Source organism: Apteryx rowi, unplaced genomic scaffold (genome assembly GCF_003343035.1).
Source record: "Apteryx rowi isolate R43461 unplaced genomic scaffold, aptRow1 scaffold_8, whole genome shotgun sequence".
Taxonomy (NCBI): domain Eukaryota; kingdom Metazoa; phylum Chordata; class Aves; order Apterygiformes; family Apterygidae; genus Apteryx; species Apteryx rowi.
In genome coordinates this window covers 5612952-5639462 of record NW_020451093.1, presented here as the reverse complement: position 1 = coordinate 5639462, position 26511 = coordinate 5612952, and the positions used below count along the sequence as shown (strand labels likewise).

At 37.8% G+C, this 26511-nt stretch overlaps 1 protein-coding gene across 18 annotated transcripts in view; it reads left to right on the top strand.

The window, feature by feature from the left end:
• Positions 1–689: 689 nt before the first annotated feature.
• The window catches only part of GTDC1 (glycosyltransferase like domain containing 1), a 193130-nt gene continuing 167308 nt past the window's right edge, over positions 690–26511 (top strand). For 6 of the 18 annotated variants that reach the window (XM_026089030.1, XM_026089029.1, XM_026089041.1 and 3 more), the window contains exons 1-6: positions 6611–6624; positions 7745–7816; positions 10532–10652; positions 24867–24937; positions 25045–25118; positions 25246–25516. The gene's annotated coding sequence lies outside the window, so the exon portion shown is untranslated. Of the gene's footprint in view, positions 820–6610; positions 6625–7744; positions 7817–10272; positions 10653–24866; positions 24938–25044; positions 25119–25245; positions 25517–26511 lie in introns of those variants that run through there. The other 12 variants (XM_026089042.1, XM_026089034.1, XM_026089033.1 and 9 more) reach the window with 6 other exon arrangements.

Genomic DNA, 26511 nt, shown 5'->3' with positions numbered 1-26511 from the left:
GTGCCTGTGGCAGCTCCCGAGCGGCCCGGCCCCGGGGGAGCGGCGCGGCGGCCGGACGTGTTTTACCGAGGGGAAGGCGTCTGCCTTGCTCCCTTGCCCGGCTTCTCGTGGGTCATCGCCTCCCCCCGAGAGCAGCCCCGAGCCCCCAGCCGGGAGGGGAGCGCTTTTGGGGGCCCCCCTGGCAGCGCCGGGCCCTGCCTTCCCTCCAGGGTCTGCAGTGAGCCCCAGGCACAGCTCCCAACAGCCTCCAAGCATGAGGAATTCTCTTTTTTTTTTTTCTCCCCAGTAAACCCATCCTTAAAAATAATGGATACTGTAAGCCCTGTGGGGCAGGGACCGCTTTTCTTGAGACGGTGTGAAAGGTTTGGCAAAACCGGAGCCAGGTTTCTCTCCAGGTGCCACTGTAAAGCAATGAAATATCAATATCTATTAGATAGCTACACTGCTTAAAAACAGTCATAAAACTATAACCTTCACACTGACATAAATGTGAGAGTGCTTTATAGAACAAGAGAAAACACAGAGACTCAAAAACCTTAAAATCGTCTCCATATTTTTCTTTTAAGACAGAAATGCCACGTGACAGAACACTCCGCAGTAGAGGAGCTGCTTAAATACACTTTGCGAACGAATCCCAACTTTAGGGAAGTGTCTCGAATGAATGAGACTTGGCAGGTCTGCACAAATCTTTTAACACATGACTGTGTGATGATTGGAGTAGCAGACTGGAGGAGAGAAATCACTCGAGGTGCAAATGCATGCACTTTTTTAAGAAGTGGGGGAAAGAGCTTGAGAGCAGGAACAACTCTCTTGCAGGAGGTACTTTATGGTAGGATTTTCTACCTCTTGAGAAGTAGATGTGCGTTGCCATGATTCAGAATTTAGCACAATAGTCAGGTAAAGATGAGTAGCAGATTTTAGAGTGGCTTGTAACAATGGTTTTGGCATAATTAAATAGAGCTATTTTATTGGACTCTATTAACCTGGTTAACCTTAAATCTTAACCATGACAGGGTTTTCATGTAAAGAGTCTCCATACAAAGTGCAATATTGAATTTTAATTGGAGCTTTCAAGATCTAATGTGGAATGTATTCTTCTTGCTTCATCCTCTTTTTTTTTTTCCTTCCCTTTTTATTGGAAGACCAGACATAGTAAAATACGTTGGAAGATTACTTTCTGATGCAAGTTTAGATGTGAGTCTAGATTACATAAAATCAATCTTGATAAATCAATTAAGGACCAGGGTTTTTTTTCAATACTTTTTTTTTTTTTTGATTTGTATCCCTACAGCATATAAAAAGGTGAGGCTCATCCTTACTATTGCAGTATCTCAGTCTTTATAATCTTTCTAAATGATTTGCCAGTCTATTGGTTGATCAGTAGGTAGAAACTGTAGAACCTAGGAAACTGTCCCGTTGTCCAGCTCAGGATGTCGGTGTTTTACAAATACAGTACAAAAAGTTAATCTCTGCACTGATGACTGTACAATTTAAAGTAACTGCAGTAATATTTCTATGATGGCTATCATTAATTTTGCCTAGAGTAGTGCAGTAAAGCCCTGTGAAGGTAAGAACGGCACAAACACAAGGTAGTGGATTGTCCCTGTCCCACAGAATTTAGCCTAAATAAATAGCTTATAGTGAGAGCAGGAGTTTGGCCCATAAGTGACTAATGGGATGCCAACAAACATTTATTTTGTTATTTTGGGGAAAGGATAAGCTGGATGGGAAGGAAAAATAGAGGGCCACATCAAAATGGCAGAGAACAAAATAATAAGAAAGAGAGGAGGACTGAGGTAGTCTCTAAATAGTGATTAAAAGTCTAAACCTGGCATAAAACTGTCTTTCGGTGAGATGTACTCTGCAGATAGTCCAGTGGCTGTGGCTGTCTTTTGGCCAACTTGGGAACTGTTTTGGGTGCAAGCGTGGCAGTGTGGAATTTGATACGAGTTACAAAAGCCTGTTAATTAACTCTTGCCAATCTCTTTGCTACATCAAGATCAGTACCAAGTTCAACTGGTACTGTTGCTGTAGTCGTAGTTTCCAAAGTGCCTAAGTTACAGCTGAAACGTGTCATTTAGGCTGCTAAGTCACTTAGACTCTAATGTAAAAGTTATACAACTTCCTTAATGTTGTTTTAAAACCAAAATATAGGCATATTTCAAAGTCCTGTTTGGCTGGAGGCCCATTTTTTGAGTGGCCGGTAAAAGTAATAAACTATCCTCAAACATTTCTGCTCAATAAAATTTGAGAATAGGAAAACAAAAAGTTCTTGGTTTAGCTTTTTATAAATGTTTCCTACACCGTAAGACTGTAGTGTTTGACATTGTCCGTAGCTGAAAGAAGAGCCAAGTGTCTTGAGCTTTTTAGGCCTATGGCCCTGTCTACACTGTAGACTAATTATTTTATAACTGTTTTGATCAGAGCTGAGAAAGCTTATGGTCCATGACTGATATGCTGCACTGGCAAAAATTTCTAGGTAGACATTTTTACCATCAAAACAGCACTTTACCAGTGCACTTTCTTTCACTCAGGGCTGCTGGAATAAACTACTTTAGCAAAAACTGAATTGCTGCTGTAAGCTGTGATCATACCAAACTCCTCCTAATGTGGAGATGGCCAGTATTTTTTTAGGAGTAGCTGCTCTATTTGAATACCTCACTGTTTGTATGTTCAGCTTGAATCTAACTTATTTAAAAAATAAGTGATTTACATACTGCATTGTTTGGCTTCACTAGGTCAGAATATGCTTATGCAATACAGTGCTATATTTTAGATAGAGAGATCCATTGAGATAAGACACTTCTCATGCAACAGTTTAATGTGGAATATTCTCCTGTAATAGCTTTTATGAATTGCAAAGAGAAAGACTTGAAAGTCTAAAGATTTGATCTTGTCTGGTTAAATAATTCAGTTAAACTACTACTCTGTTTCTGTGCAAGTTGGATCCTGAATTATGTGGTCACAAGAAACATGGATATCCTTCTTGAACATTTAATCCTGTGAGAACAGAATTGTGTTCTGTTGTAAGGAAATATACTGAGGATATATTCTAAGGTTAAATTTTAGTAATAGTGGAAGGAATAATGAGACCTTAATGCTGACAGGTCTGTTTGAGTACTTCTGTATCCTGCTAGTTATGAGACATAAGACACATAGTGAAAATAGTTATAAGAGTAGTAACAAAACAAGGCAAACAATCTGAAAACTTGAAAAGAATGGCTGTCTCGTTTGTCTTGACTAGTTGTATGACTTATTGCTAATTAAAAAAATAAACACAGAAGTGGAGAACAAACTAATATATGCAAGGTTCTTAGGAATATATGCAGCAGGCAACCATATTTCAGTAATATGTTAGCTACTATCGTTTTTTCCATTTGCATGTGAGAAGCACTCTCTACCAAGTTTGTAAAGCAGGAAAATCATCTTAATCTTTGGTGGCAGAGTTGTTAGAGAGGAGCTCTTGAGTGTCTTCCTTCCCCTGCCCCCAGCCATCGCTAAGCGGTGCAGTTAGCAGTATAATGCAGTGCCTTCGTGCTCCAAGGACACGTACCCACTGTGAATTTCACTTCGGAATAGATAAATCTCAAAGTATGTCTTAAATATACACCTTAGCTATCCATATTGCTGCACATCAGATGTGAAAGTAAAAAATAAATGTGTGAAGCACCAGACAGAACATGAGATCTGTAAATCTGAAAACCACATCTCCAGACAATCTATTATCCTAAATCCTGGCCTGTGCATATATGCGTGCTTTATTGTAGATCCGCAGTATTTCCTGTAGGCAAGAAATCAAAGTTCTTTTCAATTTATAAATGACAGTGAGTGGGGAAGCCCGTATTTCAAATATTGCTAGTATTTTGGGCATCGGTACCTCTTTGATGTCCAAATAAGAACTGGAGAAATATCTAAAATTAACAATGAAATATGGTACTTGGAAGAAAACAGGTGAGGCCAGGCACTAAAGGTCATTTAGTTTGTGCCCCAAAACATTATTCAGTAGGGTTAAGATACAGGAAGAACAGAAACTGTCGAGGCTTAAATCCCCAAATAAGTTAATGCTGTATAAGCAACTTTGATTCAGATATGTGCATGTGTGTATATGTGCATGTGATCAAAAATATTTATGTAAAATATAAAACACAGGATCAGCAAAAGTTTTCTCCCTTGTACTTCAGGTGTAACTAGGTTTGCAGTCATGTTCGTACCTTAATTTTTTAAAATAATACATTGTTATAAAAAAAATAATGCCAGGTTGGAGAAAAAAGAGGAGTTTAAACAATTTTATATCTTAAAACCTCTAAGTGTTGTATCCTTACAACAGTATTGCCAGTGTGGCTTCCCCACTGTTTTCCAGTTTTGTTCCGAGATTATTTCTGGACAGTCAAATGCCATTTTTGTTCAATAACTTGGTTATCTTAATGAAGACCAATAGTGTAAGTATGGTGTTGCCATAGGTACCGTGGGAATGTTTTCCTCTAAGAGCCAGAACGATTGTTCTTAAACAGGTATTTTTGGCCATGTATTTGGCTACAGAAAATTCATAGTGATCATAGTCTTGATGAATAAAATACCATTTCTCTTATGGTCACACATGAAGCTTATAATTGTTTTACTTGAGACTTACTGATCTAGAGTGCAAGATTCCTTTCGTACTCTATTAGAAGCTGTCATTGTGGGTGCGTGGGGGGAACTTCACACCTAACTGTAGTTGGATTTAGGTTTAATATGATGCAGCCTTTTATTTTTTATCTGAGGTGGAAGATCTACTGAATTGATTTTCCATGATGGACGTTGTTCACACTGGTAGAATTCAGTGGTCAGGTATGTTGGAATGAAAGATGAGGATCTCACTGTTGCTGTTGGTTGATCTTCTCAATCTAAAAAGACAAAGAAAAGTCTCCCCTTCTCAAAAATAATGGAGACTTCTGGCTCCTCCTCGGGAGGCCTAATAAAACAGCGGTAATAAAAATATAACTGTTATAAAGTCATTATGTGGAAGAACTTCCGGGATATCACAAAGCACTTTGTGCATACATGCAAGAGTATATGAATGCTGAAAAGTCAGTGGAGTGATTGCATAGAGCAATGATAGTGTGTGATTGTAGTGGCAGAATATTAGGGAAGAAGAATGGGGAAAACATCTGTTTCTAGGACCAGTTCTTAGAAAAAGGATTATACTCTTCCTGTTTTTTCCAAACAGATTGTTTTGGAGAGAGAGAAAAAAGATTTGCAGTTATGTGTTAACTTCATTATTTTGGATTATTTTACAATGTAGATTTTGATTCTATTTTCATAATGGCTTATTTACAAAGTTACACCTCTGTAAGTAAAATAAGAATAAAGTCTATGTTGCATTGTAAAAATAACAAGGTGTTTTTTTTAGAAATGTCTTGCCTGGCAGATGTAATTGAACAAGTGTTTTTTCCTAGAAGCACCATAATTTCCATCATATAAGAACTTCAGTCTTTTAACGAAGCACAAAGCCTCATTCATCTGATGCTCAGCATCATATTTGCTATGTATCTTTCTGTTCTGATATTTACTTCACATATAAATATTCCAGAAGTAACTGTAACATGAAAGAAGAAATTTGGCAAGTAGTCTGAGAGGCACTGTATCTCTTATAATCTATTTTCAAGGTTTACACGAGGAATATGCTGGAGGGTGATTTTGCAGATTAAGTAATCCAACAGTCTTCTGTGAAATCCTGTGTTTGAGATTTCCCAGTTGAAACTTTGGCCTTTGACCTTGTCTATTAGATTGCATAGTGAATTTCCGGTTATAAATAGGTTGAGATAAATTCAAGTTCTCCAAAAAACCAGTAAAGTGATCTTGTTGGATTTGGAGACTAAGTTCTTGTCCTGATCTTACTTTAAGAAAACTTTTGCAAGAAATATGCTTTTGTTATCATTAAGTCAGTTTCCTTTTTGGTTGTAATTTAAATGTAGAGGCAGGATTTATAGAAATGACTGTAGGGTAGTGCTGGCCTAATTAGTCATTATTTCTGGCAAGGCATAAAAAATTGGTCTTTCTGTGCCTAAAACTAATAGTGTGCTTGTTAGTTAATCTGTATGCCTTTTGTAAAACAAATGGTTGTGCTAATAAGTGCAAAATATACACATTTAAAGTTCTTATAATTTGGCATGCTGTTGCAGGGAATCATTCAGGTTTTTTGTTGCTAGTCCAATTTATCAAGGTAGGCTCTCTTTCGTTTGCATATTTATATATATCTTTATATATACACACATGTAGTTTTAAAATATATATATATTTATAAAATATATAAAAATGATATTTTTTTAGAGAAATAATAGTAGCTGAATTGCAACTTGTAGTAGTGATTTTGGAATTGAACATGGATTTTCTACTAATTTATATTCTAGGATTAAGTGCAAAACACTGCAGTGCTTTATAAAAGTATTAATACCTATCAAAAGGTTTCACAAAGTTTTAGCATTATCCGTGCGTTGTGTTCGCTATTGGAAGACTAAGTTATGGCTCTTACAGAGTCTTTTTTTTTTTTTTTTTGCCTTATTCAGATGAATTGCCAGTTATTGGTATTTCACCCAGAAGTGACCCAGGTGACTTACGGAATTCCATCACCTTCAGCAGTACTGTGTATGTGCAGTGTCTCTACTAATCAGGCTTAAGAGGGGCATTCAGCACATTCATGACTGAAAACCTGCCTTTAAAAAAAAAAAAAAAAAAAAGAGCGTGGGCATGTGACATGAAGGCTCCTCCGTGCCTTATTCCCTTTCATTGTGAGAACACAGCCTACGCCACTCTTACACCTCCTTAACTACCCCAGGACACTGCTGGAGCCTGAAGCTCGTTCTTAGGTTCCTTTTTACAAATCTGTTTCATGATTAAACATTTAAAAGTCACAACCCCCAACATGGAACTGCATTTTCATGGTAGCTGTGACATTACTTTACTGTTCACGCTGTGAATTTCGTTCTATACTAAAATGAATATTATATTGTCCCTTAAGTTGGTTGTCAGTAGAGAATAGAGAAGCTACACTTATAGCATCTGTATGCAATCTTTGCGACAAGTAGGACCCTCTGGAAAGCTGTTACTGTTGGGGCAGAACTAATCATTCCATGTGAAATTATATAAGGAGAATTAGCTCTGACTCTACCTCATTTCCTTTCATACTGCTGTGAAAATAAGCTTAGAAACATCAACCCTTCCCTCCTTATTTCTCTGTACTAAATATTTTATTAAATATTACTTTTTATTAAGGTTTATTTGTTGTAGATGCTGTAAACAAAAACAATTCCATATATTTCGCGCTACTAATGGGATATACCTCCTTGCCCAGTTTGTTAGTTTTAGATTTCCTTCTCAGGATTAGATTCCCAGGTTTAGTTGCCATTGGCTTCTTTGTACTTTGACTTTATTTCCCCAGAGGATCATTCAGAGTACTTCATATTTAAGGTAGCATGCTTGATGTGATAGAAGATTGTCAGTCACAGACTGCCTTGGTTATTTAGAAAAAAAGAGATATCAAAAGCCTGCTTGGAGCTCTAAGGAGCAGTATAGTCACCTGCTGATTTGCCTGGCAGGGGCCTAAACTCATGCAGCCCTTAGGTTTAGAGCAGAAAACACAGAAAGGTCTCTGGAGGTCATTCAGTCTATGCTAAAGCCCTGTATTGTATTTATGAGTATATAGTACCCATCATAAAGCAAGATAAATATACATAGATGGTTTCCGACAAATAGTTTGTCTTAACAGGTCTTAAAAATGTTTGGTGACGATTTCTGTAACCTCTCCATCACCTGATCCGTTGTTTAACTATCTCTAGAGGTAACATATTTCTTCTGATACTTCTAATTTTTTTCCTAACCAGTTAAGCTTCTTAGGCTTTCTTTCTTTCTTTCTTTCTTCCCCCCCCTCCCCCACTTTGTGGATATTGCAGTAGTGGGATAGGATCATCATTTTTATAACTGTTGTTAACCTATTTTGAAGCCTGTGCTTATCTTCCTGTAGTCTTCTTACTCCCATATTAAGCAAACCCATTTCCCTTTAGTTTTTGTGACTGCTCAGGTTTTCTTCTGAGCTTCTCCCAGTTTTCTCTGTATATGTATCCAGACCTGAACATAACATGCAAGCTTAGTGTCAATGAGGAACAGAATAAATCTTACCATCTTCTGCATGTGACATTCCTGTTACTACATATTCAAATGAAATTTTTCCTTTTTGCAGCATCAGATTAGTAGCTGATATCAGTATGTGAACTGTTAAAACCCCAATTTCAGTTCTGCTGCTTAATCACTTATTCCTATGTTTTTTGATCATTTTGAATTCTAACCCTGCTTCCCAGAATGCTTGTGGCCCCTCCCAGATACTTACAAAATTTTGCAAGGGTATTGCTAGTCATCCAAGTAATAAATGAAAATATTAAGTAATCCTGCACTGAAAATAGTGGGATTCAGTTGAAAATGTTCTTTCAGTTTCACAGCAAACTTCTGTTGACTACTCTGAATACTTCTTTAAAAATCAATCCTGCTCACTTTTTCCTTATTTTCTGTAGACTGGTGTTCCTTCACAGATGTAAAATTCTTGAGGGCTTAAAAGCTCTCATTAAGAGAGAAAAGCTTAAATTGGTTGATGAAGAAAAAGCTTATCGCAGTGGTAAGAATCCTGTAGCCTGTATCTCGATGCAGATCTGGCCTTTGAAGGCAGATCCCAGAATGGTTGTGCTTGAACGGCATCTCCGGAGATTGTCTAGTCCAAGCCCCTGCTCAAAGCAGGGTCAACTAGAGCTCATGTCCAGTCATCTTGGATATCTACACAACTTCTCTGGACAACCTGTTCCAGGACAACCCTCCCAGGAAAAATGTTATTTTGTATGTTTAAATAGAATTTCCCATTGCCTCTTGGCTGTTCACTGGATACCCCTGAGAAGGCTGGCTCTGCGTTCTCTGCACTGTCCCAGCAGGTATTTATACATATTGATAACATCCCCCTGAGCCTTCTCGTCTCCAGGCTGAACACTCCCAGCTCTTGGAGCCTCTCCTCGTATGATAGATGCTCCAATCCGTTAATCATTTTTGTGGCCCTTTGCTAGACTCACTCCAGTAAGTCCATGTCTTTCTTGTGCTGGGGAGCCCAGAACTGGACAATTTAAGACAGACATCTTAATATGTGCAAGAAAGCTATAGTTGTTTAGGGAGGGAATCTTTAGTGAGGTAAAAGAGAAAAGCTTTGAGAACATTTACACTGATTCCTGCCCATCTGAGTTGGCACTGGATCAGTTCATCAGAGAAGTGTCCAAAAATCACCTGTAATTAATAGGGCAAATATAAATGTGCAGACTCCTGTTTCTAAGTGACTTGAGATGCATTCATCCACAAAAGGTCATTCTTTATGGCTGCTAGATCAACACATTGAAGAAAAAAAAAAAGAGACTTTGATCTAACACATCTAAGTATTTGAAGTAAGTGTTACTTTGTGAATCACATAGAGAGACGAGGAGGGGAAAAAGGGTATCTCTACTTCAAAACCTTTTTGTCTTAGTATTTGGAACATAATCTGCAGGCATTTTTCTTTTATGTTACTGTTTTAGTACACCTGATGTGATCAGAAACAGTTTATCTTATCCTCTGCCTTTAAGTTTCCAAAAACTAAGGAACGAAGAGATGCTGCTTGAAAGAGTCAGAAAGTAGCAAAGTCGGTGGCTTATAGTTAAGGCAGATGTGGTTGCAACATCTGTGTCTAGAAAAGTTGCAGTCTGATCAGCATTCTGTCTTTAGGCTTTCTGGGATTCCAGAAGAAATGGTACAGATAAGATGTGTCCTTTGAAGTTTTAAAATGCTTCTGCCCAGATTATAAAGCTCTTCCTTATTAGGCCCACAGGAAGTACATCTCCTGCAGTGAAGCCAAATTGATATCATTATTAAATATTTGTTTTCAGACTCTCCAGTGGCGGCTCTTCTCTGTGGAGGCATATTTGGGGAGAAGAGCCTCCATGATTGCCTCTGTGTATTGACTAGCTCTGGATGTAGCCTCGACACTTAACTAGGCATAGTAACTCCTGACTTGGAAGCTGTGATGGGATCCAAAGCACAGTTTTGGGGGATTTTTTCACCCTTTTCCTTAAATTGAACTCTCCTTTCAGTGCTGAATACTTGGAACTTCTAACTGTATTTTTATTAGAGCACAATCTAGAATAATAGACATTAAAAAACAAAGTCTTGAAGTCAGACAAAAGCTTTTTAAATGAATCTCCCCTTTGCCAACTGTACTGTTGCAAAATGGGTCCTTCCCCTTGGGTTTATTCTTAGTTCAGCAAATCTATGGACTTCTGGGTTGCAAAATTCTACGCAGTTCTCCCTGGGTTTTTAAGACAGTTCAGCCCCTTTCCATCATCTCTGAGCGGTAGCTGTAAGTCTGATCCCAGGAGTCCACTCTTTGGCTTTTGCTGTGGGTCCCTGCTCGCTGTGCCTCTCCTCTGCCGTCGCATCCTGCCCTTGGAGGCTGTGCCAGGTGAGATGTGCTTGCTTCTCTCTCCACTTCCAGGAAAGTTCCTCTGACCTGCTGTGCAGCGGCTGGGAAAAGGCAAGCAGGTGGCCTTCCTCTCCGCTCCAGCTATGGCCTTTCTGAAAGAACTTCAGTAAGCAGTAAACGGCAGACACAACAGGTATGCTAAGTCAGCGTCCAACTGCAAATGTGTACCTCCGAAATGGAAAGGCGTACTATAGTAAGTTTAGGGATATGCTGTGCAGAAGAAACATCCTGTAAGTAAAATAATAAAATAGCAACTGGATGACATGAAGGTAACTTCAAAATGAGAAAAGCAGGTGGTTTGTATTATTTCCTTCATGCTTGGTTTTATGTTGACATTATCACAATGAAATATGTCAAATGAGTATGCTTTTTCTCCCAAAGTAATGTTTAAAATATGATTACTTGGATATTTATGTTGTTTCATATTTAAAAATATTTGAAGAGTTAGCATTCTGTATCGGTAGGCTGTTCCCTAAATTGTTTATAGATTTGTTTTGGAAGCTAAGTAGTATCTTTCACTGCAGACTATCCTGAAAGAAGTTCTAAAGCATTTTGACTTTTTAGTATTACATTTAAAAATGTGAACTTTGAAAATGTAGTTACTGAATTCTATTCAAGATGCAAACTCTATTCTGGTTTCTAGCTTTAATTATGTAAGTTTGAAATTCTCAGTTTCATTTAAAGGCAGGGCTTTTTATTTGTATGTAGCTGTTAAAAGAAATTACCAGTAAAAGGAAACATTCTACTAATAAACGAGGGATGCCTAGAACTGGCTGTACTAACTGAGAAAATTTAATTCATCCATCATCGGGGTGATGTTTCTTAGCAACCCAAAGTATTCTCACCCAGGGTGCTTTCCCGAACTTCCACATTTTTTTTCAAATACAGCCTTGCTAGTAGTATTTCGTATGATCTGAAGTTCGTCCGTCTGTCCTGAAGCTCCCGATACTTTTCCATTCCCTCCAATGATCAAATGATCTGGTGTACATTTTTTCAGCTTAATAACACACAAGTTGACTAGAGAATCATTTCTCATGTCAGATTTTCCAAAGGGTTCTGGGAAATTATTTGTTGCTCTGTATAGCAAAGCTAAAAGTTATTGAAAATGTGTTATAGTTTCATAATAAAATGAGTACAAAAAATATTGGCTTGGGAGCTATCTAAATGCTTTCTGATAGCCATAGCTTCAAGGGGGATACTTGGATCAGTTGTAATAAAAGGATGTCTTTGATATCTTTTGGTGAATTGACTAGTATTCTGTTTAGATCATAACTTACAAAAGTACTGGCTTAATAAACAATGTTGCATTATCAAACCGTTTGGGTGTAAGACTTGCCTTAATATATGGCCAGGATTTTTGGTGTTTATTCTTTTAACATGTTGTCTACAAAATCAGGATAAGCTGTTGATTCATTAAGACTCTACCTTTATTTCCTGCTTTCCATTTTCTTAACGTGTGAAAGTGGTTTGGCTGGCATACTTAGAGCACAGAGAAATAGTTGCTGGGGTGATTTGGCTTGCTTAAGGAACCCCTTCAGGTATATAACAAAGTGTCGTTCAATACTGAGAGCAAACATCTTGAAAATGCACTGTGCTGTTTTGTTCTGGGAAATAATAAATCTTTGAATTTTTGGTAAACTGCTCTGAAAACTTCTGTAATTCTGTTACATGCTATAGTGACTAAGCCTCTGTATAGATCTTGCTTTGAGAAGGAAAGTTTTAGTGGTTATAGGATGAAAACCTCTCTATCAGCAGTGTGTAGTAATAAGTGTTTGTAAAATTTTGTGATGAGTTAATTATTACTCAGCTTATTGTACAAATTAGATGTACAGAAACAATTATAGATAGTGGCAAAACAAATCTACAGAAATGTTGTTTTTATTCCTCTACATAGGTCAAAAAAAATTCCTGTGTTGCAGCTAATATGTCATCTTTGCTGTGATGTTAACCTTTTATTTTACTGAGTTTTCATGTACAGATGTAAAGTCTCTGCACATACAGATATATATAAAAAGTGAATTGGAAGAATTAGTGGGGTATTGTTATAAAAAGGCTTTGTCAGCTGTGTTTTAGACTGTGTTTTTAATGCATGAGCAATATTTATTTAGGGTGTCCTGAGAGTTGTCAGCAAAGTCCATGGTCACTTTATAGTTTAGTTAGATACTTTTCTGTGAGGATAATCTTGCAAGTGGACTTTCTAGAAGTCCTGTGTGATTTCAAGCCTAATGAGTCTGGGTTTCTGGTTGTTTCTAATTCTGGGATTTTTAATCATACATCCAAACTTAGACACCTTGTTTGGAGTTTTCTTTAATATTCAAGGTGTTGGTGTGTAGATGTTTTCTACCGTGGTATTAGTGTCCAGGATCTTGCAAGATATCCAGGTGTTTCCTGCACTCTTCTGGAGAATCACCGAAGTTGAAAGCTCGCTTTGTTTATCCCATAGGAAACAATATGTGAAGAAAGATATAAAAGCTTAGCAAAGGAGTTTCCTAGCAATAGGGACTTTAGTCTTAAAGTATCAAATGTCAGATCTTCAAAAACAAAACCTGTCACTTATGTCTGATGTTGCCTTACCTGGAAGTTTGAGCCTTGTCAGCTTGCAGAAAGGTCAAGGCTCCTCCATCTGTTTTCTTGCTGCTGCGAGTCTTTGTGGCATGTGATGAGAGACCATCTGCCCTGGGATACCAGTCTGGACTTCGTCTGGGAAGCTCCAGAATCGGCACTGGTTTCTCCTTACCCCTGCAGGCTCTTTGTAGAAAATCCATTGTTCGTAGGAGGAAACCGAGTTTGCGGTCGTAATGGCTCTGAGATAGTTGCACAGTGCAATGTCATACGCGTTTTCTGAAGGCCAGTGTTTACACTACAGTAAAATAATAGTTATGTTCACATTGCAGACCTATGTAGACCTGTATTTGCATTTCTGCATAAAATATTTTGCTGTGTACTGCTGTGTGTATAAAGACTGACTTTCAGGTTTGTAATATATTTTTCAGAAAATGTATTTAGAAGATTTTGAATAGTAAAAGCCACTCATAGTTGGAACTTTAGCTGTAAAACCAATGTCTAAATATACAGAACTTATAGGGAAGAAAGTCTGCAACAGGCAAATATGCAATACCTCTGAAAAAAACAAAACAAAAAACCTCCAGAAGTTTGTCTAAAGCTCCCATTTCTAACCCATTGGAGACACAGGACCTTAAAGCCAATTAAGACACCACTGGCAATATCCCATCTCGGGTATCAGATCAGTTTAATTTTTGCGAAGGCTTTGTTTGGGGTAGAGAAATGAAGAATTCTGTAGGATTCATAAGAAAAATGTGGTTGTCTGCTGTGAAATATTGGGAACAGTCCTGATGGAGATGAATTGGTCTAGGACTGAAAAAGAGAGTGAGGGCTACTAATTGTTTCCCCTTCCTTGTGCATGTGTTTTACAGTGCTGACCACAATTTCGCCCCTTTTATGTCCCTTGTTTTGAGTAAGAGGAACAGTACGTAGCAGAAAGGTTGTTTAGGATAGGTGGATAATAGAAGAAATGACCTCAAAATTCTGTGCTAAGATGAAATTCCTTGCAAGTTTTACTAAAATGTTACTTTTAAACCTCACCAGCCTCCTTTCCCCGTCAACCCCAATCCAACCCAAATAATCACTGCAGTCGCAGTCCCTTTGTTCTTACCCCTGTTCCCGTCTTTTTTCAGCTGGGGCTTTTGTCTGTATGGTTTCCTACGGTTAGGTGTAAAAATCTAAAGAACTCATTTTAAAAAAGCAAACAAACAAACAAAAAAAACCACCAAAACTTTTCAACGGTAGTAAAAGGTCTGGAGTAAGCCTAAGGAATGGGTAGGGGGAACTTGTAATGAGGAACATGCAGTAGTGTCGGAACAGATGTAAATTTTCAAAACTTACTTTTCAGCTTCATGCATCCATGATTCAAATCAAGAACATTCACTTTTTGGCTTGCAGCACAATACAAATTGTGCTTCACTAAATTTTTGTTAAAGCATTGAACATATTATTTGAATTTCAGGAAAGACAATTTGAAAAGTTACTATATTTACGATTTAGTCTTGAAGTTATAGCTAGTGTTTTTTGCTGTTGTTACATCTTTTAATGTTCATGTGCAAATGATGATGTGATCAGAGTTGTCACTGGGAACATTTAGTTTTTCATACCAAATATTTTTGGGCAGTTCTTATTTGGAAGAACATATGATGGAATATAAAAGAGCCAATCTGAGAGATTACCACTGATGTTAAAAGGCCACAAATTACAATTGTTTGAATGCTATTCCTGCAGTTAGTCTTTGCAAAAATGGAAAAGGTGGTTAAAATAGTTCTGTGCTGAGAAGCTGGCTCTGGGATGCTCATCATTCACCACAGGTGCACCTTTTCAGAGATTAGATTACATGAACTAGATAATTTTACTCAAATTAGGACCGGGACACATTCGTGAATGAGAAGTCATATGTTTTCCTATAATACAGTCTTCCTGCTATGTGCTGTGTTTGCAATGTAACTCTTATCCATTTACTTTCATGCAAACTAATATGTGTCTCTATTCAGTCTGTCTTTCTAGTACACAGAGCTAATACACTTTCTTGTGTTGTCAATAAAAATAATAAAGAAAATTTCTAAATTATTGAGCTTTATTTCCCCCCAAGGAGTAGTACATTAATGCATTACAGGATATCAGTTCTTTAATTGCTGTATTATTTTTAAGTCTCCATTTTGCATGTGTATTTTTTCTCTGGCCCTGACTCATGAGAACATCTAATGAGATTGGTTTCAGAGCAGTAAAGCATACTCCTTCAAACAGGTCATTCTGCTGAACAGGTTAAAGAGAATTAATGGATGTGAGAAAGATTGAATCTCAAATGTTAATAAAGTTGTTTGAAAACGCAGTAGTGTACTGTGTTATTGAGAAGAAGGTCTCTACTTCTGATTAGGTCTTTCCTTTTTGCTTCCTTGATTTGGAATGAAAGCCTGCCCAGCATAAATGTTTTATGGTGTTTGAGGCCTTAACTTGTAGTCCTTGAGATCAGAAGTATAATTGGGTCCTTAAATTCCATCGTTCAGGAGATGTGGAGAGAGAACGCCCTTTACAACTTACAAGATTTTAATACAGAATTTAAAATAGTAGCATTCATATGCTATGGTTATCTAGTGATAACATTGCTTTCCAGTAAAGAGAGAAGAATCCTTTTAAAATGTCTGACTTTTTTTTTTTTTTTGCCAACCTATACTTTTTTGTGTGATAGGCTGCTTTCACTTAACAGATATCGCACTTAACTGAGCCAGTGTCAGTCTTTACCCTCCGTGCTGTAGCAATCTCTCTCTCTTTTTCCAGATTTGCCATACGTTTAAGATCAGAGGGTCGACCACCCCCCTGCCCTAATACTGCTTTTCCACATACCCTTTTATGAACTTGATTTAGTTTTTCATAACTTCTGTTTGCACTAGTTAATGATCTTTAGCCAGTGAAGTCAAGTTTTGATTCAGGGACATCTTGGTGCTAACAAACAGGAAGATACTTATTTCCATGTTAGCGTGGTCTCCAGGTTTTGGAAGCACGTATTTGCATGACTTCCCCCCCTCCCCGTGCTCTTTGTTAATACTGTCATGCTTGTCCCTCTCCCCCTTTGCCTACCAAACCTTTTCCCCTATAAATTTCTCATATTCTCCCTTATTTTGAAAGCTGGCCAGGTAAAAACTGTCCTTTTCAGAGGAAGCAGTTTTGTTCTTAGCACAGTTTGAAAATGTGAGAACATAACATTGAGCTGTTTGCCATGGATTTTACTTAAATGGGTTTTCATTAAAGGAAAACTGATTGTCTTGAGATCATTGAGGAAATTAAGTAAAAATCCTGTCCTTCGGTAAATTTCAGAAGCTTTTTGTCCTATTTTTTTTAAATCTGTTTTATTCTGAGAGGCTTATGTTAGAAGAAGGAATTTACTGTGGACCAAGCCTGCCTTGACAACGTTTGCCAGTGTAATGTCAGGTAGGCCCGTGACTTGAATGGCGTTCTTATTCGAGAAAATTGCAGTCAACTTCTCTTCTTCCCCCCCGCCCCCATTGCATTTTTTTGCATTTGTCAGTGTTGTTACTTTGTAATGAGGACTGGTATAACTAAGAATTTTTTTTTATCTGGGTCAGGTCCATCTGAAATAGGAGTGTTGTGGTAAGCTATTGCCTAGTTGCGCAGACTGAACCCTAGAAACCCTAGACCTTTTTATAGCATTGCATGGAAACTTCATAGGCTCAGAAGGTGCAATATGGGTTTTCAGTCTAGATTTTTTATTCTAGAAGAGAATTAACAGTCTTGAGGAGAAGACTGCCTTTCTCCGTGGGACGACCAGCAAAACTGTGGCTTGTGGTAAAAATAAGTGACGTACCGGTGAGAGAGCTGGCGTTCTGTACCTGCGTTTCCCCAGCCGTGCTGTGTGGGTTCGTGTTTTTGCATTCAAGGCAGGCTGCAGTTTGTCTCGGGAGCACGATACTTTGAGAACAGGAACAACGGCTGAGCATTGGCTGACTTCCTTCTAATTCAATAAGCAAACCTTATGCTATAGATTAGTTTCAGAAATAAACTATTGCTATATGACAAAGTATAAAACATTTCTAAATGGCTGCAATGGAATCAGTTGTACAAACAAAAAGCAAGAATGTGAGTAGTTCTGTGCTCAGTGTTAATGACCTGTATTTTATATGTAGGGTTGACCTTTGCAGCACCTTTTCTTCTGAAGTAAAGGATAGGCTGATCTGTGTCTCCCACAGCTGCAAGGGCACGGGGAAATTTTGTTGGTCTTATTTTTTCCAGCGGTGTTATCACAGGGAACGATAGGGCCAGTTGCTGAGATTGTGATGGACTGTGCAGCACCAGGCATCATTAATTATGTGCAAAGACTGTTCCTGTTTAAGCCAAAAAATATGAAATGCTTAAATTTAGACTGAAACCTGAAAACTCAGGAAAAATGGGTTCTTTCCCATTGACTTAAAATGGGTACAGGAGATCTTCATAAGATACTTCATGTAAGTCTAAGCGAATGGACATTAGATTATACATTCATCATTATGATTATCACTTGAACTGCTTAGCCTCTGTACCTGCTAAGCAGTTGTCTGCATTGTATTTAATTCCAAGGACAGTATTAGAACATTATATTCCACATCTGTATTACATTTAATCTAGTGGGCTAAAGTGACTCTACTGTAGAAAGTGCAAACATTGGGAAGAGGCTGAAAATATTTTGTTTCTTTGTGGACCAGCTGTTTTTCACCTAATGTAGTTCCTGAACGGATCAAAAGATCTGCGAATCCATATATGTGGAGAGAGTATATGGATTGTGAGATTATATATATACCTAACCTGCTCTTGCAAGAAGGGACTGTTGAACTTTCATGTTCACAAGTGAAGTACCCTGTATGAAAGATTGATTTTTGGGAGTGGCAAGATAGTCAAGAATGTCATGTATAATATCACCAGTAATTTATACATAAGTAGGTCTAGTTCTGGGAAAGTGTGGAATTCCTGTTTTTCTTTGCATATGTGTTTTAAATGAGACAAGTAACTAGTTTTGTGATCTGCTCCTGCTCAGTTGTCCGTTTTATCCTTATTCGAATATATTTTTATTGATCTTGAAGAGAATGCCCAGTATGTGTGTGTATAAAATGAACTAGCCACCCAGTAGCCCGTGGCAGTGCATGCGGGGGTGGCTTTGGCAGTGTCAGAGCGCGTTACAGATGCGCTCGCTGGGCTTCCCTCTCGCGACTGTAGGAGCTGCATCGGCCCCGGGGCTGTCTGAGCCCCGCTCTCGGTGCCGAGCGCCCAGGCGGTGTTTGCCTGTGGTGCGTACTGCCCAGGAGCGGGCTGGTTTCATGGTGTAGCCTGGAATAATTGCCATAACCGACTGGCTGTTGGTGCATCTTATACAGCCGTTTCTGTTGCTGGTTGCCTTTCTCGGCTTTGCCCTGTTATGGGCTCTGGATCTGTGCTCGATTTAAAATCCATAAAAATCTCTATCAGGGCTTCTGCTGTTATTTTTTTGGAACAAGGGTGTAGGAAATCAGATCCTAAACATGACTTTTTTTTTTTTTTTTGAGGGGGAAAAAAAATCACATTTTTTCATGGTTAGTGGGAACTGTAAATGAGAATTTCAAAGATAAACACACAGGGACATCCTCCGTAGGTTGTCCACAGTGTATTTGGTCAGGAAAAGAAACAGTTTAAGGAATGTGACATGCAGTTCTTGATGCAGAAAAAAGCTTTTGCATGCATAATACACTGGAAAATATTTGCTCAAGAGCTTATCTTCCATGTGCAAAATTTGCCCCTGTAGTATTATCAAGCTCAATATCCATGTAGGTTGTCTGCTACGTACTGCATGTGATGCCTGAGGTCAGCTCTGACTTGTAAATGCTATTTTATGAAATATATTCACTGGTCCTGTTAAAAAGGACCTGTCCATGTAAGTTGCTTGTTTAGAAACCTGTTTACTTCTGCTCTTCCTGGGCTTGTCTTCAATTCCTAATTAAAAAAAAAAAATTGTCTTGCTTAACAAGTAAAGTTTTTGGAAATAATCTTTATGCATAGTATACTTATTGACTGGTTCTCTCCTGAGAGAAAAGGTACCTTTTTTAAGGTAATAAATATTTTCAATTCTGGATGTTTAAGCAGATTTTTCAGTCCTTTACTAAATCTTTGTGTGAAACAGTGTATAGTCAAATTGTGAGAATAATGATTATGTTGTATTGTTATGGAGAAGTATTAGAGTGAGTCTGTGATTCAAGGAGGGATTATCGAAATGAGTGGACATCGTATACGCCCAGCTTCCGAATCCAAGTTGGCAAGTTCGCGTCTCCCTGCGGTTCTTCGAACGTGCTGGCCTGAAGCTTAGCTAGCTGAAAGGTCTTTGCGCTTTGTCTTGTGTTGGCATGTCCACTGAGAACCGGCCTTCTTCTGTGTTCCTGCTCCGTAGCTTTTTCATTAGTCCTTCAGTAGTACTGGATGGCTTAATGGGTCAGAATAAAAACAATGCACTTTTAGAAATTCTTCTGGCTTGTTACACTTGCTTTCTGTGTTTCACTTAAACGGTAATCAATTAACTAATTTTGATCCTAGTCGCTTCTCAGGTTAGATCCCAATGACATGTGGATAGATAATCTACTTTGTAAATTAGGTGTGAAATGGTTGCAGAAGCACACAAGCTGGTTGTGTGCAGAGCCAATTTAGGCTTGGCCTGGCTTTATTAGCTTGTGTGCACTACCTTGTGAACGCAGGGAAGCAGTCGAGGTCTAGCAGGGCTCGTGCCGAGCTGGAGCTGGTAGCTGTGCTGGATCTAAGCTGATCCCGTGGAACAATGCTCAGGTGTCTGAGAGTTACCTGTGCGTCCTTTGTATTTGTATTACCTGAGTTTTTCTATTGTCTAGATTATTCTGTTCCTGCTAATTTTAGGTAATGAGGAGGCGACTTTGTCTCTCTTAGCTGTTGTAGCAAAGCTTTGAAATGTTTGAGGAATTTTTGAATTGCAAACCATTTAGATTGTAGAGACTTTTTTATTTTTGTTTTTTTAAACATCAGAATCATTAATGTATTATGTCTGTGGTATAAGCCTCACTTGATTAATATTACTATTGCAGCTTTTGTAAGTGGAAGAGTCTTTAGCTCCATGGTTTCCCAAAGTATGGTTTGTGAAACCGTGGGAATTGGTCTGTAGGTGAGACTGATGCTGGAAGGAGTATTGCTAGGAGGTGCGCACCCAGGTAGCGGCAGATCCCTAGGGCTTGTGGCCACCACGCGACCTGGCATATCGGATTCATTGCACAGCGGCTGTCTGTTCGTCCAGGTAAAGGACAGGAAAAGCAGGTTGTCCAGGAAGCCACTTCGCATCTTCAGGATTTCTTTAATCCATTTAACTCTTAGGGGCTCCTACTTTCAAATTTATCTATAAAACTCAGTTATGATAGTGATTGGAATTTTGATGCCTTAATAATGGTGTGTCAGGGATTATTTTTTAAATATTGCTTGGCTATCCTGGAATGAAGGTTTTCCTATACTTGAACTTCAAAAAATGTGAGTTGGTAATAGTGAGCCATAGGTTATCACATGCTACAATTTTTCTTATAAATAGGGGCAGGGAGTATTGCACCCAGACTTGTTACAGGCTACCTTTAAGGATTCTGAATAAAAGTTAAAGAATAGTGTTTATGATGTTACATGGATAATGAAGAAAACTGTTAACTACAATTTCTTGTCTATCGTATTTCAGAATTAGGTTTATTATAGGTGTATTGCAGTAGGCGATGTTGCAACTCGGAGTGGTTGGTCTCTCAAAGTGAACATTACTGAACATGTTGAATGTGATCTGTGAGGGAACCTAGTGAGCTGGAGATAATTCGTTGTTCAGCCACAGAATCCACTTACCTGGTGTGTAGGCAATGGGGAGAAGAAGGTAAGTCATCAAAAGTGAAGGCTATTTTATTAAAGAATTCCATAATTTGCAACTCCTGAAAACTGAATCTTGGCAAGTAATAGATGCCAAGGATGGAGAAACAGGGGCTGTATAACCTCAACTTTGCTAACGCATTTCCCAGAAGTTCTTCTGCCCACACTGAATTTTCATTTAAATGCATCTTAGCCATAGAATTCATTTATTCAGTAAACTCCATGTTTTGCACAAATTGTGAGTTTTACAGGGTTTCTAATACCCTCTTTGAGGGTGGGGTTACTTTTTTTGTTTTTTGTTTTTAAATTCTATCAGCATTTAACATAATGGTGATCCTATCATGCTTTTGGCCGTGAATCAGCAAAGCGTTTGTGAGCGTGCTTGAGCTGAAGCGTGGAGTTGTCTCACTATGCAAATGCTGAAGTCAGTGAGACTATTAATTAAAATTAAGTACGTGCATAAGTGATTTTTTCTAAAAACAGGTTGCCTTTTAACAGTTTTGTGCCATGTTTTGGGGGTTTTATTTTTTCAAACTTTGAAAATAGGTATATAATTATCTCTGAATCGTATGATGATAAAACTCAGCACCAGTACCAAAGTGTGGAGTGTTTATAGAATATAGTGCAAACTTTGTAGCTTATAAAATGTCACCTAAGGTTTTTTGTTTGTTTTAATGGAGAATTAAACTCTCATAATTTTAGTATGGCATCAGCTTCATGTAAAGTTACTGCTTTAAGCACTTCCTCTGTAGTAGAAACATATGAAATATATTTATAAGAAACAGTCAGTTCATCATCTTGTTTACTGAATGCAGGATTAGAACTCTATTTTTACTTCCATTGAATAAAAGCTTACATCACTTAAAGTCAGTAGTTCTCAGTGTGAGACTTCTTAGCCAGTTGTAGTGTGTCATTTATGGTTGCTGTCTGTACTCAGAGGCGTTCCAAGGGAGTGCTGAGCTGTGTGTTTTTCCTCTCCGTATTAGACAACTTACTGTACATAGTACTTTACAAAATTACCTGGTTTACTAATTCTCACAGCACCTGTGTGAAATAGTGCGCTTCCCTCTCCTAAGCCTGGATCTCTACCGAACTCAATTTGTGATGCCAGCCTGTAAAATATATATATATATATATATATATATATATATATATATTCTTCTTTTTACAAACTCCGGTATTTTCCAACTCCCTAAAACGTTGAGGGGAGAAAATCATCAGAAACACAAAAAAGAAGAATGTGTAGCAAGCTTTGTTGTACTGTCCAAGTTTTTATTGCACCACTATTCTCGAAGACGGCTATGCTGATTTTTAAGCTCTTTAACACAGACCCGTCTTTCTACAGGTATATAAAGCACTGGCCATATTCTTATGCAGGAAAAGGTAATAAGAGATCCTAATTCAGGTGATGCAGGCTGGAAAGAAGTATCATTTACCTGAGGTCATACAGGTATTTGAAGTAAGAGCCCGAATTGGAACGCAAGTGTTTTCTAATCAGATGATGAGACTTCGTGGTGCTTCAGTGCGACACATGTCAATATCCTCAAGCTGTTGTTCTTTATTGCTGCAATTTTTAATACTTACTGTTTTTTAATAAATAATTAGTTGAAACTGAGAATCCAAGTTATATCTGAATACAGTTCAGACTTGCTGAAAATTGCATGGTTATTCCTGAAAATTGGGCTCAGAAGATTCCTGTGTTTAAGTCCTTAATTAATATTGTTGAGGGAGGAGAAATGTTTACCTATATTTGTTTAGTGTCAGCGCTAAAACTTTCTGTAAAACATTATCAAATGAACACAAAGTAATATTTACGTTATGTTTGAGGAAAAATACCAGTGTTGCCATCTTTACTATGAATAACATGTCAGTTGCTTTTTATTGCTTTTTAAATTTGATTTCATTGTGGTGTAGTGAGCTTTTCAGTAAACATAGTGGTTTCATTTATATAACACTAGAATTATTGTTAATGCACAGTTTCATACGGCGAATTACGTATGTAATATTGTGTCCAGTGGGATCCTGTATCACAAAATTTGCATAGTTATAGTTCTAGTGACATCGTATCTCATACAAAGAACCTAGGGACCTGATACAATATCAGTAAAACTGTCTCATAGGTATGATTCAAACAGTTTTATTAGCAACATATGGGGTATGAAGGAGCCACAGAGGGTAGTTTGAGTGTAAGGGTGCTGGCCTATCTTTTTCAGCATGTAATTATATCAGTCCTCTTCTATGGCATTATTTGTTGCTGCTCTGGGATTGCTGAAAAATAACTACTAATATGGTGACACAAAGGATCAGAATAAATTATAATTGTTGACTTTACAAGAAATTCATTGGCAAAAAGGCTTACTTTTCTAAGCTCCGTTGTCATTTCTGTTTCGACTTTGTAGCTAAGCCACATATACAAAATAATACCTTTTTGAAAGTCTTAGGTTTTTGTGGCAATCCCACTGTGTCCTAACAGATACTTTTTGTGATCTGAAAGATACAAGGCAAGAAGTGAACTTCTTTTTGGCAACAGCTTAGTTTTTAATCTTAAACCAGGAGCGTGCTTTTTGTTTAATTGATAGTAGGGTATTGAATCTTATTACCCAAATGGAACGCATTATAATTAATCATCTTCAAATAAAGGGTTCATCATTTAAATGCTTTTTGACACTAAAACCTAGCAAAAATATAACTGGGGGATCGTAGTACTGCTCCTTTTGGTTGTAATTTTAAAAATCATATCCATGCTGTTGTAAAAAAAAAAAAAAAAAAGAAAGAAAAAGATAAAAGTTTGTAGAGGTTTACTATTTCTGCATTTTGCTAACTGGCTACTGAAGAACCATAGTGTATACACAGCTATTAGAGAAGAGAAGTATTTGTCTGCTTCCCTGATAACTTTTAAAAATGCTTACATATTTAAAAACAATGGGCTGAGCTATGTCTCTTTGCAGAACAACCTGCATACTGATTAGGACAACTGCATAGACTTTATTCAGGGAATTACTTCTGCGTTCTTTTGTTATGGCATTTAGATTCACTACAGAAAAACTAAGATCTGGGCCACAGAAATGGTGAAGATTAGCAGGAGATCTGTGAAGACAGAAGGTCGTCCAGGCAGATGTGATTCTCGGCAGAGCTGGGACCTCAGCGCTGCTTCACTGATGTGGCTTCTGCAGATTTTCTGGAATCAGTTCCTGCTTTTAAGTGTTTCCTTTCAAGATGTCTCCTAATTTTGCCTGTGTCTCAGGCTTCTGCTGCATTACTCTTCCTCTAGCTTTTGTGAAAGCACCTCCCCCCCCAGTCCACTTCCATCCTTTGCTTTAGTGTAGATCCTCTGATCTCTAGATACACCAGAGTTGTAGAAATTTGATCTGGAATGCATCCTGAGAGTTGTTCATCTCGTGTTTTTAGGCAGGATGAAACTTTCTTGAACCATCCCTGACTTAGTGTTTAAAAACAACTAATTAGATTTTACAAACTTCCAAGGGAATGTGATTCTGTATTTAACAATGTAATTGTTAAACAATTTCTTTCTTAGGGCTTGAGCTGTCAATCAGAGATGACACTTCATTGGAAGATGTGTTAAAAATTCTCGTATTTGCTTGCACTACCTTCCAGAGCGCAGTGTTACCTGTTGGCATTTTAAGGGTACACTCAGCAAGCCATTAATGAAAATACTGAATCATAGTGGACTGAGGACAGATTCCTGCCCACTTCAAATGTTCTGCCAGTCACAGAGTGAACTAGTGGCACTTTCTCCTACGGTGCAGTTTTTTTGTCCTGTGATGTTCATGCTTTATAGTGGCATAACCTAGATTGTATTTCCGCCTTCTGCTTTTTAAGAATGTTGTGTGGGATAGTGTCAAAAGCCTGGCTAAAGTCAAGATGCATAACTCCTACCTTTTCCTCTTAGCCATTGTCAGAGGAGGAAATCGGATTAATTCGATGTGATTTCCCACCCTTGAGTGGCGTCTCCTCATCTAGGTTTGTACAAATTGATTGCTTAAATATTTCTTCAGGTAACCTACTAGTATGGAAGTAAGGATGACTTGTCTGTAACTCCCTTGTTTCTCCTTTCTCTTCTCTTTTAGGATAGGTTTTGTGCTAGCACTTGGTGTCCTTGGGAGTTTTCCTGTCTTCCGTGGGCTTTTGAAGACAATTGCAGGTGATTCAGGAACTATTTCAAATATTTCCTTTACTGTACAGTGATAAAATACCTCAGACTTTGCCAGCTTGTATATATGTTTTTATAAATATTCTCTAATCTTTTTTCTCCCCTGTCCCTTTGAAAGCTTGGAAGCTCTCTGACAAGTGTGTTGGTGTTGAGAATCTTATAATTAAGTTCTTTTGTGAAGACTGAAGTAAAACACTAAACACTCTCATTTTGAAAGATAAGTAGAAATACATCATCTAACTTACAATCAAAAAATTAAGAGATATCAACTTCCAGGCATATAAACATCATAATCTTCTGATCTTTTTATCTAACGCATCTAGTCCTGTGACTCCAAGGCAACCGTCTGCGGGGTGAAATGGTCATTTTCAGTGTGTTTCATAAAAACGGTCAGTGCTGTTAGACATAATTAAGCATAAATTTGTGCTGTTTTAATGTAGTTATATTTTAAATGTTTTGCTTTTTACACACTTCATTCTGTTTTCTCCTCTTCCATCTCATTTTGTGTTTGGAATAGAAAGTTCATATCCACTTTGCTAAAGATGGTAAAGGAGTGATTTTTGAAATTAAATATTAAATAAAAAGATTAAAATAAACAGATCTGGACATCATATCATAGGATCTTTAGAGAACTGTCTCAGGAGCCTCTAGAACCACTCATGTTAATTGTTGTATGTGTTGTAAACTGTGCATATTTCAAAGTACTGGAAGACTTCCAAAAAGTTTCCATATTTAAGAGGCAAAAAGGATGTCATGGTGGATTTAGCCCTAGATAAAATAGTAAAGGTTAACTTGGACTTGTGTCAGCGAATGCTTAAAAGCTTAAAAGTGTGTGTGTGTGTTTATACATGTCAAATATAAAAAAAAATATATAGAAATGTATAATTAACGCTGGTCATTATGGTATCATGATAGGAAGGCTTTGTGAGACAAGGCTGTATCTTTTTTTAATAGGATTGTATGTCTGGCCTATGTTGCTGTATTAAACTGTTCTGTGTGTGTGCGTGTGCACATATGCGTGTGTTTTTTTCCCCTAACTCATTTCAACAGTATTTTGATGCAAAAACTTGGATTATATGGAATTGAGACAATATTAAAAATGCTCTTTTAATGGGATGAGAAAGAGTAAAGCTAGCGGGTGTCCCATGTATTCATGGCCCTGTAACAATTGATGGTTTTGATGATGATTTAACTTTTTGCTACTATATTTTTCGAATCATGCAAAGAATAGTGGAGAAATGTGTAATGAAAGCACTGTACAGTTAGACACGTAGTTCGGTGGTCGAATCATAGTAAAACTGTAGCTGTGTTAGACTAGATGATCTCCAGAGGAGCCTTCCAATCTCAACTGTCCTGTGATTCAAGGGAGGACTTGGAGGGGATT